Genomic DNA, 11,133 nt, shown 5'->3' on the forward strand with positions numbered 1-11,133 from the left:
GCTTCCCAACAGCGAAATCTGTCTGGGATGCAATTGCAACGACTTTCTTTGACGGAACGGATGCCTCTCAGGTTTATGACTTGAAGAGGCGTGTTGCTCGGATGCGACAAGGAGGAGGACCAATTGAGGCGTACTACAACAATCTTCAAGGCTTGTGGAGAGAAATCGATTTTCGCCGTCCGAACCCAATGCGGTATCCTGAAGATATTGAAAGATACAATATGGCTATACAAGAAGATCGGGTATACATATTTCTTGATGGGTTGGACGACCGTCTTGACAAGGTCAGAGCAGATGTTTTGCAGATGCAGCCGTTTCCTACTCTTGAAGAAGCCTATGCGCGTGTCCGTCGAGAAGACATGAGACAAACTGTAATGCTGACCAACAGTGACACAGTACATGATTCGGCAACCATGGCATCTCGGGGGAATAAGACGAATGTCAAAGCAAATCAAGAACCGCTGTTGCAAATAGCGAAGCCAGGAGTTACGCAGGAAGGGGGAAAGCCTAGCTCGGCAATACGCCAGAAAATTTCTCCGAGGGGAGGTTGCTCGAATTGTGGTAATTCTAAGCATACCAGGGAGACGTGCTTTAAGCTTCATGGGTATCCAGATTGGTGGAAAGAGTTGAAAGCTCGAAAGCAAGCAGAAGGAAAAGGGAAAGCTTCTTTAGCGACTGTTGAGCCTCAGCTGTCACTGATACCTCACGTTGATCCTCAGAATTTGATGTCAGGAGGTAACCATGGAAGTGCTTTGGTTAGTTCTAATCAGATTGATTGCAATCACTGGGTTATTGATTCGGGAGCTACTGATCACATGACATTTACTCCTGATGACTTTGTTCATACTTCAGAACCAAGACGTGAGAGTATCTCAAATGCTAATGGATACACCTATCCTGTGACTAGGGCTGGAGTTGTTGCAATTTCTCCTATTTTTTCTCTTCCTAACACCTTGCTTGTCCCTTCATTATCGACCAAATTGATTTCAGTAGGACAAGTTACTGAAGATTTGAATTGTGCTGTTATAATGTATCCCCACTTTTGTTTTGTTTCAGGATATTCTCACGAAGGAGATAATTGGGCGTGGTACTAAGAGAGGGGGGCTGTATTATATGGATGACTTCAGTTCCGGGAGTGCAAATCATGCTAGCGGTACATCCATCAGTAGAGAAAAACAGATTTGGCTTTGGCATCGACGGTTGGGACATCCGTCATTTGGTTATTTGAAGCGATTATTTCCTGAATTGTTTTTGAATTTGAAGGATTTAGATTTGCAATGTCAGACTTGTATATTGGCTAAGAGCCATAGAGTTCCTTTTCCTATAAGTTTGAATAAAAGTAAAGCTCCTTTCTCTTTGATACATTCAGATGTTTGGGGTCCATCTCCTATTACTGCTGTTTCGGTTTGTAGGTGGTTTGTGATATTTGTTGATGACTGTACTAGAATGACATGGCTTTTCTTGATGAAAAGTAAGAATGAGGTAGCCAAGATATTTAGAAATTTTAAATATTATGTTACAGACTCAATTTAGTGGACAGATCAAAGTTCTAAGAAGTGATAATGGTGGAGAGTACATGAATGAATACCTTAAGGAGTATTTTCAACAACATGGCATGATCCATGAGTCATCCTGCTCTCAAACACCTCAGCAGAATGGTGTGGCAGAGAGAAAGAATAGACATATCCTTGAGACAGCTCAAGCTCTGTTGATTGAAAGTCATGTGCCTCAGAGATTTTGGGACAATAGTGTGACCGCAGCTATCCATCTCCTCAATCGGATGCCGTCTAAAGTGTTAAACTTTCAGACACCACTACAGACTTTGTCTACATATGTGCCTTTACCTTCAGTCCTGACCATCCCTCCTCGGGTGTTTGGATGTGTTGCATTTGTTCATATCCCGAAGAATCAGCGGACAAAACTTGATCCTTGTGCACTGCGATGTCTGTTCTTGGGGTATGGTACACACCAGAAGGGATATCGTTGCTATGACCCTTCTACCCGGTGAACCTATGTGACTATGGATGTCTCGTTTGTGGAAGCTGAATCCTTTTATCCGGGTTCCCATTCTTCCTTTCAGGGGGAGATACAGATAGAAAGGGCGAGTTGGTGGGAGTTTCCTGGTAGTATATTATCTGGAGGGGTGGAGAAAGTATCGTCTGAAAGGGCGAAAGAGCATGGTAGTATATTATCTAGAGGGGTGGAGAAAGCATTGTCTGAGGGGGCGGAAGAGGCATTGTCTGGGGGTGTGGAGAAGACATCGTCTGAGGCGGTGGTATCATCTGAGGGTGGCCAACTTCTACAGGAGCAAAATCACGAAGAACAGCTTCCCTCTTCTCCAGTACCCGACTCAACTCCTGAGAATATTCCTGAGGTAACCTCTCCTACTCCTTCTTGTATCTTTGATGAACTTAATACTTCTGTGGGATATAAATTACCTGCTAGACACAATCGAGGTAAGCCTCCAAATAGATATTCGCCGGATGCTGAAGAGAAGAGATGTACATATCCTATTGCAAATTATGTGTCAACCAAAAGGTTGTCAGGCCCAGTAAAGGCATTTATATCGAACGTGTCCGCAGTTCGTATTCCAGAAGGGGTACAGGATGCTCTGAAAGATCCCAAGTGGGTTCAAGCAATGGAGGAGGAGATGGCTGCATTGAAAAAAAATGAGACCTGGAAGCTAGTAGATTTACCCAAGGGAAAGAAGACTGTGGGATATAAGTGGGTCTTTTCTGTGAAGTACAAAGCAGATGGATCGATTGAGAGGTACAAGGCAAGACTAGTAGCAAAGGGGTATACGCAAGCTTACGGAATTGACTATCAAGAGACGTTTTCTCCGGTTGCTAAACTAAATACTGTTCGGGTCTTGTTGTCTCTTGCAGCTAATTTAGATTGGCCACTACACTAGTATGATGTCAAGAATGCATTTCTTCACGGTAATCTCGAAGAAGAGATTTATATGGATGTTCCACCAGGTTATTCTTCATCCTCACAACCTGAGGCGGTGTGTAAGTTAGAGAGATCATTGTATGGTCTGAAGCAGTCTCCACGAGCATGGTTTGGCCGGTTCACTTTGGCGATGAAGAGGTATGGATATTCCCAAAGTGACTCAGATCACACATTGTTTCTAAAACGACATCAAGGGAAGGTAACAATATTGATTATCTATGTTGATGATATGATTATCACTGGAGATGATTTGATAGAAATATCTAAGCTCCAAAAGAAACTTTCTGAGGAGTTTGAGATGAAAAATCTTGGGGGGTTGAAATACTTCCTAGGGATTGAAGTAGCGAGGTCGACAGGGGGAATATTTCTCTCACAAAGAAAGTATGTGCTAGATTTATTGGCAGAGGTGGGAATGTTGGACTGCAAACCTGCAGACACACCAATTATTCAGAACCATAGACTTGGGGAGTATCCAAATCAAGTGCCAACAAATAAAGAAAGATATCAAAGGTTAGTTGGCAAACTAATTTATCTATCGCATACTCGTCCTGATATTGCATATGCGGTAAGTATTGTTAGCCAGTTTATGCATGCCCCAAGTGAAGATCATATGAATGCAGTGTTGCGTATACTTCGCTACTTGAAGTCTTCTCCAGGACGCGGTTTGAAGTTCTTAAAAAGGGGTCATCTTGAAATCGAAGGATTTACTGACGCAGATTGGGCCGGGAGTGTTCATGACCGAAGATCAACTTCAGGATACTTCACTTTTGTGGGAGGAAACTTAATTACTTGGAGAAGCAAGAAACAGAAAGTAGTAGCATTGTCAAGTGCAGAGGCTGAATTTAGAGGGATGGCCAAAGGGGTGTGTGAGCTCCTATGGCTTAAGAAGTTAATGTCAGAGATTGGGTTCGCTCCTAAAGCCGAGATGAAGTTGTTTAGTGATAACAAAGCAGCAATTGATATCTCTCATAATCCAGTTCAACATGACCGTACCAAACATGTTGAAGTGGACCGTCATTTTATCAAGCAAAACTTGGATGCCAAGGTGATTCGATTTCCATTTGTACGATCTGAAGATCAGTTGGCAGATATTCTGACGAAGGCTGTATCAAGCAGGATCTTCTACAGCTCACTTGACAAGTTGGGCATTCACGATATCTATGCACCAACTTGAGGGGGAGTGTGAGAATGAGCTGTAAAATATATTTATGATTGTAATTAGCTAGAATCTAGGATTATAGTTAGCTAGTTTAGAGGATATATTTTTTAAGATTCTTTCTTTCTTTGTATATATATACGCCTCTAGGTCATTGTAAAAGAATGAAGAAGAAATACAGAAAAGTGAGGAATGTGGTTTTCTTTCTCAAAATATCCTTTTGTGTTAACAATATGCGATTGCGGATTGTAACCAAATTTCAAGATCTGGCTCTTCTGAGGGCAGCAAATCTCATGTTAGTGTTGGTTTGTTTGAAACAAGTAACAAAGGTGTCAGTACATCACTCAAGGGTAGTGGTTTCAGTGGAAATCAGACACCTATGTGACAAATGTAATATTGCTCAACAATTGTATAACTCGATGGGTGCTTCCTCAAACAACAAGAGCCCTAATACCACGTTAGCATATACAACCCAAAAGTTTAAAATGATAGGTAGAGAGATACCATATGTATATAAATAACATATAAATCCTATAATGAAGCAATGTGGGATATTTTAACACTCATTCTAATGTGCAAGCCATATTAGGAATGACACGTGGAATTTAACGATTATGAGGGGCACGAATGTGAAATAACTAGAGCGGAATATGACTTTGGTATCGAGATAAGAATAATGCGGAAGAGAAATTCATGTCATTTCCGTATATTTCTCTGTGAATTTTAATGAAGAGTATACGAGCTTATTTATAGACTTTATAGAATGACTATTTAAGATAATAATACAATTTCAATCACAATCGGTCAAGAATATGCACAATCAAAATAGATAATGCACTATCCTGAGAGAATTAGGGAATCAAGAAAAATCTGAAAAATTCATGATAGCTCTAAGGAGAAGGCTACGACAAGCTTTGACCACCATGGTCGATAAGTTTTACACCAACTTGATAAGTTTTAATACTTTATCAACTTGAACAAGGATTGGAATCAGGGTCGATAACTTTAAGCCATTTGCCTTTCCCTCTTTTTTCGCGGCTTAGGATAAATTTCACAAGCCGAGAATCTACACTGCACAAGAAGTCAAGAAGCTTTAAGATTTTTAAGTTACGACATTTTGTAGAGAAGTTTTAAAAGAAAATGTGAATTATGATGGTTTAGAATGAAAGGACCAGTTTCTTAGACTATAGAACTGTCCATCTAGATAGAGCCCGACAACGTAGACTTTGAGACACCATGATTGCACCTTTTTCATCTACTTTTGGTCCTATCTCATCCAAGTCTTGCCTCACTATTGCATTTCATTGGCTCGTGGTGATATATGTATGTATGTTTAAGAAGCTAACCCTTCACTTTTTTTCTATATAAGTATAAAATTTATCACAAAAATATAATTAAATTTTAAAACTTTCAAAAAATGTAATTAAGTATTAAAATTTATCAAGTTAGTGTAACTAAATCATTCTATTAATTTTGTCCAGCTTGACAAATAGAATATACGAACAAATTTTATGATTTGATTGTACTAACTTGATAAATTTTACGATTTGTGATCTCTTGATTGATTGAAGAGCACGTAAGCTCCTGATGATCCACCTCAATTTATTATTTGTTTGTTTTTTTGCTAAAGTTCATTATCTCCATTATATCCACCAATCTATGTACGGTAGTGGGTCTACATCATCGCTTTTAAACATGGACAAAAACCAAACATCAGCCTGCCTGTTAGCTTCCTCCCATGAAATTCCCCTTCACTGTCGGACGAGATGATCAAGATCAAGATCCTCCACTGTTACGATATCTCGCCGCCAGCGAACTCAGTCCCGGCAACCACTCTCCCTCTCACCTTCTCCGACATCCCATTTCTTCAAAGCTGCCCCGTGCAACGCCTCTTCTTCTACAACTTCCCTCAATCCCCTCCCTCCTTTGCTCAGGCCACCCTACCGCTCCTCATACACTCTCTCTCCCTCTGTCTTCGCCGCTTCTTCCCCTTCGCTGCCAGCCTCATCCTCCCTCTGGCACCGCCCCTGAAGCCCCGCATCCTCTACTCCGACGGCGACTCCATCCCCTTGACCATTGCTAAGTCTGTCGCCGACTTTGCCGAGCTCGTTAGCGATGAGGCGCGCAAAGCAACACTTATACACCCTCTGCTGCCTCAGTTGTTGCCGCCACAAATGTCCGACAGCGCACGCATGGGGCCCCTTATGGCGATTCAGGTCAGGTGGTGATGGTCTAGCTCTTACATTGATTGTGTTCGTATTTGCTTGCTTTTAATTATTAATATTAGGGATTCATTTATTTTGCGAAAAATGAATAATTGAAAAATATTTGATTAAAAAGGATCGCTTGTATTGCTTGAAATAAATAGTCAATGAAAAATATTTTTATTATTGATAATGATTTATGTCTAAATATTTTTTTGGATGATGAAGATATTTTTTTTTCATATATTTTTGTAAGTTATTTTAGGAAAATATTTTTTCAATCATTTATTTTCTCTAAAAAAACGGAATTCGGGTATTAGTATTAACATCTTATTAGCTAATCAACTGGAAGGTGTGTTTGTTACGACTCATAAATTAAGTGTAATAATGCCATGCTACAGCTTGAGCTCATTTGGCAAGAACATTGTTTTTTATTGCGACACAGAGGTAATGCAGTTGGGATTTAGAAAGCAAAGATATATACAACGTAAGCGAGAAAGTTATATGACACAGATATAAGGATAAGGGAGATATTTGTATTTAGCATAATTCGAGTTTACAGAACATGGCAAATGATGGAAAGATGAAAGAGGAGTAACTATAAGAAAAGAGTCCGAGGTTTAAATTAGGATCTCATCGTTTAGATTTAATGCATATAATGAGGGATATAAATTAAGCTCGTGTTAATGTGTGCAAATTGATATTTAAACGAAGGGCTATATTTAAAAATTTTGATTAAAATGATACTTAGAGATGAAACTGTGATATTGTCCCAAGTTTCAAGCAATAAAATGGGGTATTTTGTTTGGCCAAAAGAGAGATGAAACTGTGAAATGAGAAATTGACATTGATCCGTGCTTATGGTAACCAGCGTATGTTATGAGAAGGATTTTATTAATAAGTATCTTTAGGGCACTCGTTAAACACTCATATAAAGAAGGCTTGTGGTGTCTAATGCATTATTTTCCTCGTTTTATGTGTAATCAGCATATTGTAATTAAATGATAAGGATTTTGTCACAAGTGAACTCAAGACATTTGTTAAACACTTATCTAAAAAAAAATTGGGTTGCCAATACATTGTCTTCTTTGTGTTGTGTGTAATTAGTATATTGAAATCAAAACATTTCCTTTTTAAGTATGGGGCACCCGTAAATAAATCTTCTGACAATGCAAGTGTGATAAACAAACATCTAACTCAAAAGACCAGTTTTGTAATAAACATTAAACTCAAAATTTATGGTGGATTTTGGGGAAAATGACATCATAGATGCATAAATTTTGTGTTGTTAGGAACGCGAATCTTTGAAGAGAAAAAATAGGGAAGAGGTTGGTGGAATGGGTTGGTGGTTAGTTTATAAGTATGAGAGAAGACATCTCACCCTTTGAGTTAACTTTTAGGGTGAGAAAGGCCCATGACCACCTAACACTGATATCATAGCCCGAATTACCAATAAGTCTAGACTTAATAGTCACATGAGAGAGATACGGGTTGTTGATACTCCGACTCATGGCTCGATATGTGAGAGAGAGATTGTTAAGGTTGTCCCATATCGGTTGTAGAAGGGTTTAGTGGTCAGTTTATAAGTGTGAGGGAAAGTCTCACTCTTTGAGCTAACTTTTGGGATGAGAGATTATTGAAGTTGTCCCACATTAGTTGTGGTGGCTAGTGGTCAGTTTATAAGTGTGAGGAAAAATCTTACCCTTTGAGCTAGCTTTTGGGGTGAAAAAGGCCCAAGACCGCCCAAGACCACCCAACACTAATATCAGAGTCCAACAAGTATGGACACGAGAGAGATACTGGTTATTGCTGCTCCGATCTACGGCCCAATATGTAAGGAGGAGATTGTTGAGATTATCCCATATCGGTTGTAAAAGAGGTTGGTGATCAGTTTAAGATTGATCGGTGGTTTTTTGGAGTGGCCGGAAAATTCAATGGGGCATTTTTTCAAAATAAATGATCCAACGTGGCATTATTTTAAAATAAGCTGTCCAACGTGGCTTGCCATCAAAGCAAAGTCAGTAAAATAAGAGTTAGACAACATCGTCTCACATTCATGTGCTCGAAATTAACAAATTGGGGATAAGTTTGTCAAAATCGTTTTGTTCTTGGAAACCCTAATCTCCAAATTATCTTCTATTCAGAAAAGTCAGTAAAATAGCTTGAAAGATTGGCTATTCGCCCCTATCATCACCCCCGGCAGTGGCGGCGAATGTGTAAAACAGCTAAGTACCATCATTGAATAAACTTGAGACTTGAGAGAGATAATGAGTTTTTCTTTAGATGAAACGGCATCATTTTAGTCATTTACGTGCTTAATTATCTCATTATTTATCCACTTTGGACTTTAGCTTTTAGAAAAAAAGTCACATCAAACTTAAAAATTCATTAAAAGAGACATAGGATTTTTTGTTGGAATATGTCGCCGGAAGCATTTAAGTGATCAATTTTTTATTAGTATGACACTTAAGTGATCGTTCGAAAAGTTTCAACACTGACTTGAGTACCATATAAAAGTTATGAGATTTGTAATGTCCTTTTTCCTTAATTTTGTTGGATAATGATTTAGGTGACTCTGTTCCCAAACAAGGGCATTTGCATGGCAGATGGGAGGTCCTTCGATCACTTCATGAAATCGTGGGTGTCCATTCACAGGTTCGGAGGAGACCCCACCAGCGTTGACCCGGATGCCTTGAGTCCTTTCCATGACCGAGAAGCGATCAAAGACCTGGATGGGCTCTAGTCCACATTGTTGAAAGACTAGTGGAGTTGTGGGGGCCCAAGCCCAAGCCCATGCCCATGCCCAAGCGAAGTTCTTCTTGCTGTTGGGGACAAGGTGAGAGCAACGTTTGCCCTTGGAGAAGCTCACATCGATGGGCTAAAAGCCCAGGTCTTGAGTGAACTCGAGAACGGCGACATCGACTCGGAGTTGGAGCAAATCCACCTGTCAACATTTGTGGTGACGTGTGCTTTCATATGGGTAAGCATGATCAAATCGAAAGGAAAAGAACACGAGCGCCGTGACCAATCGTCATCAGAGAGTGCCAAGGAAAAACTTTGCTATTTCTGCTTCTTGGCAGATTGTAGGGACTGACTTGAATACTCAGTACCCTTGACATACTTTGGGAATTGTCTAGGCATACATTATCTCTCAAAGAAGAGAAATGCGCTCTTGAGCAAAAATGGAATTTCACATGCTGCGAGGGCAATAGGGAGGAGAGTCAAGGAAGTGAAGACGGGGGGAGGATTGAGAGGAGCGGAGGGATGGATCAGGGACCGGAAAGTTATTGACAATGAGGATTAAGTGATAGTGGTCGGGTCACCAAGACTGAAGGTGTACAACATAGATTTTGGGTGGGGGAGGCCGATAAAGAGCCATGTGGTGCACATCGACTTACTTGGGGCGATCTCTCTTGCGGAGAGTAGGAATGGCGATGGTGGTGTGGAGGTCAGTTTGGCATTGACTAGGGGTTGCATGGAGAAGTTCGTCTCTTTGTCCGAAAAGGGATTGAGATCATTCATGTCACTTTAATATACAGTTAATCCACATAATGCAATGCGAATTTCAATTTAGTCCTTCCATTTCGGGTGTAATAGCTTTTGTCTTTGTACCTTAGTCTATTGACGAATGTGAGGACTTCCGACCAAATTTGGAGCGCAAAATCCGGGGCAATCTCAAGAATTTGTCAATGGGCCAAAAGGAAATAATTACTTATTTGAATGTTGCACATTTTTCGCTGACTAAGAGTGAAAACGGGTTAGGACTCTTGGGCCAAAAGGAAATAAGTAATTGTTTGAATGTTGCACATTTCTGCTGACTAAGGGTCTGCATAGCAACATTTCTGTTCCCAGAAACAATTTTTGATCAGAAATAGTTTTTTCTATTTCTATTTCTTGGAACAGTTTCTGACCAAAAAATAGCGTTTAGTAACTACACAAAATTTCTATTCCTGGAATAGAAAAAGAATAGAAATGCGTTTAGGGTACGAATGATCCATTTCTATTCCATGGATGAGTTTCTCCCTTCTGGGCTACCGGCGGAGGACGGCGGGTGGCGGTGGGGGGCGGTGGGGGGCGGAGGACGGTGGTCGGCGGCGGCAGAGGATGGCGGCCGGCGGTGGGAGGTAGTGGAGCATGGCGGTCAGCAGTGGAGCACGGTGGCATCGAGCGGTGGTGACGGCAGCGGGGGGCGACGGCGGGAGGTGGCTGGCAGCGGAGGGTGGCCATCGTCGGTCGATGGAGCACGGCGGTCGGTGGCGAAGGATGGCGGCCGATGGTGGGTGACCACCGGCGTCGGGTGGCCAGAGGCAAGAGGTGGCCGGCGGCCGAGGGCAGCCAGCGCCGGGTGGTGGCCGGCGTTGGGCGGTGGAGCACAATGGCTGGCGGCGGAGGATGGCGGCCGGTGGTGGGTGGCCAGCGGCGGCCAAGGACGGCGACCGGTGGTGGGTGATCGCCAGCGTCGGGTGGTTGGCGGGGGGAGGCGGCCAGCACCGGGTGGCGGCTGGCGTCGGGCGATGGAGCACGGCGGCCAGCGGTGGAGGACGGCGGTCGGTGGCGACAAGCGTCGAGCGGTGGAGAACGATGGTCGACGACAAGAGGCGGCCAGCGCGGCCGGGAGGCGGCCGGCGGGCGGCGGCGGTGGCGGCGGAAGGCGGGGGGTAGGTGGCGGCGAAGGACGGTGAGAGGCGGCGGTGGGCGGATTGCGGCCGATGGATTGTTTCTTATTTTTAGAGAATTCTAGAAAAAAAATCGTTTCTTTTTTCTTGTTACAGAAACAAGAAGTAGATTTTTTTTGCTTCTTGTTTCTGTTCCAAATCTATT

General features: G+C 42.1%; 1 pseudogene; it reads left to right on the forward strand.

The window, feature by feature from the left end:
* The first annotated feature begins 5,852 nt into the window (after positions 1 to 5,852).
* On the forward strand, positions 5,853 to 9,997 carry LOC115679937 (coumaroyl-CoA:anthocyanidin 3-O-glucoside-6''-O-coumaroyltransferase 1-like; annotated as a pseudogene).
* Positions 9,998 to 11,133: the final 1,136 nt, after the last annotated feature.

The sequence above is a fragment of the Syzygium oleosum genome, unplaced genomic scaffold (genome assembly GCF_021117445.2).
Source record: "Syzygium oleosum isolate NSW1041296 unplaced genomic scaffold, Sole_v2.1 Sole_v2.10, whole genome shotgun sequence".
In the NCBI taxonomy this organism is placed as follows: domain Eukaryota; kingdom Viridiplantae; phylum Streptophyta; class Magnoliopsida; order Myrtales; family Myrtaceae; genus Syzygium; species Syzygium oleosum.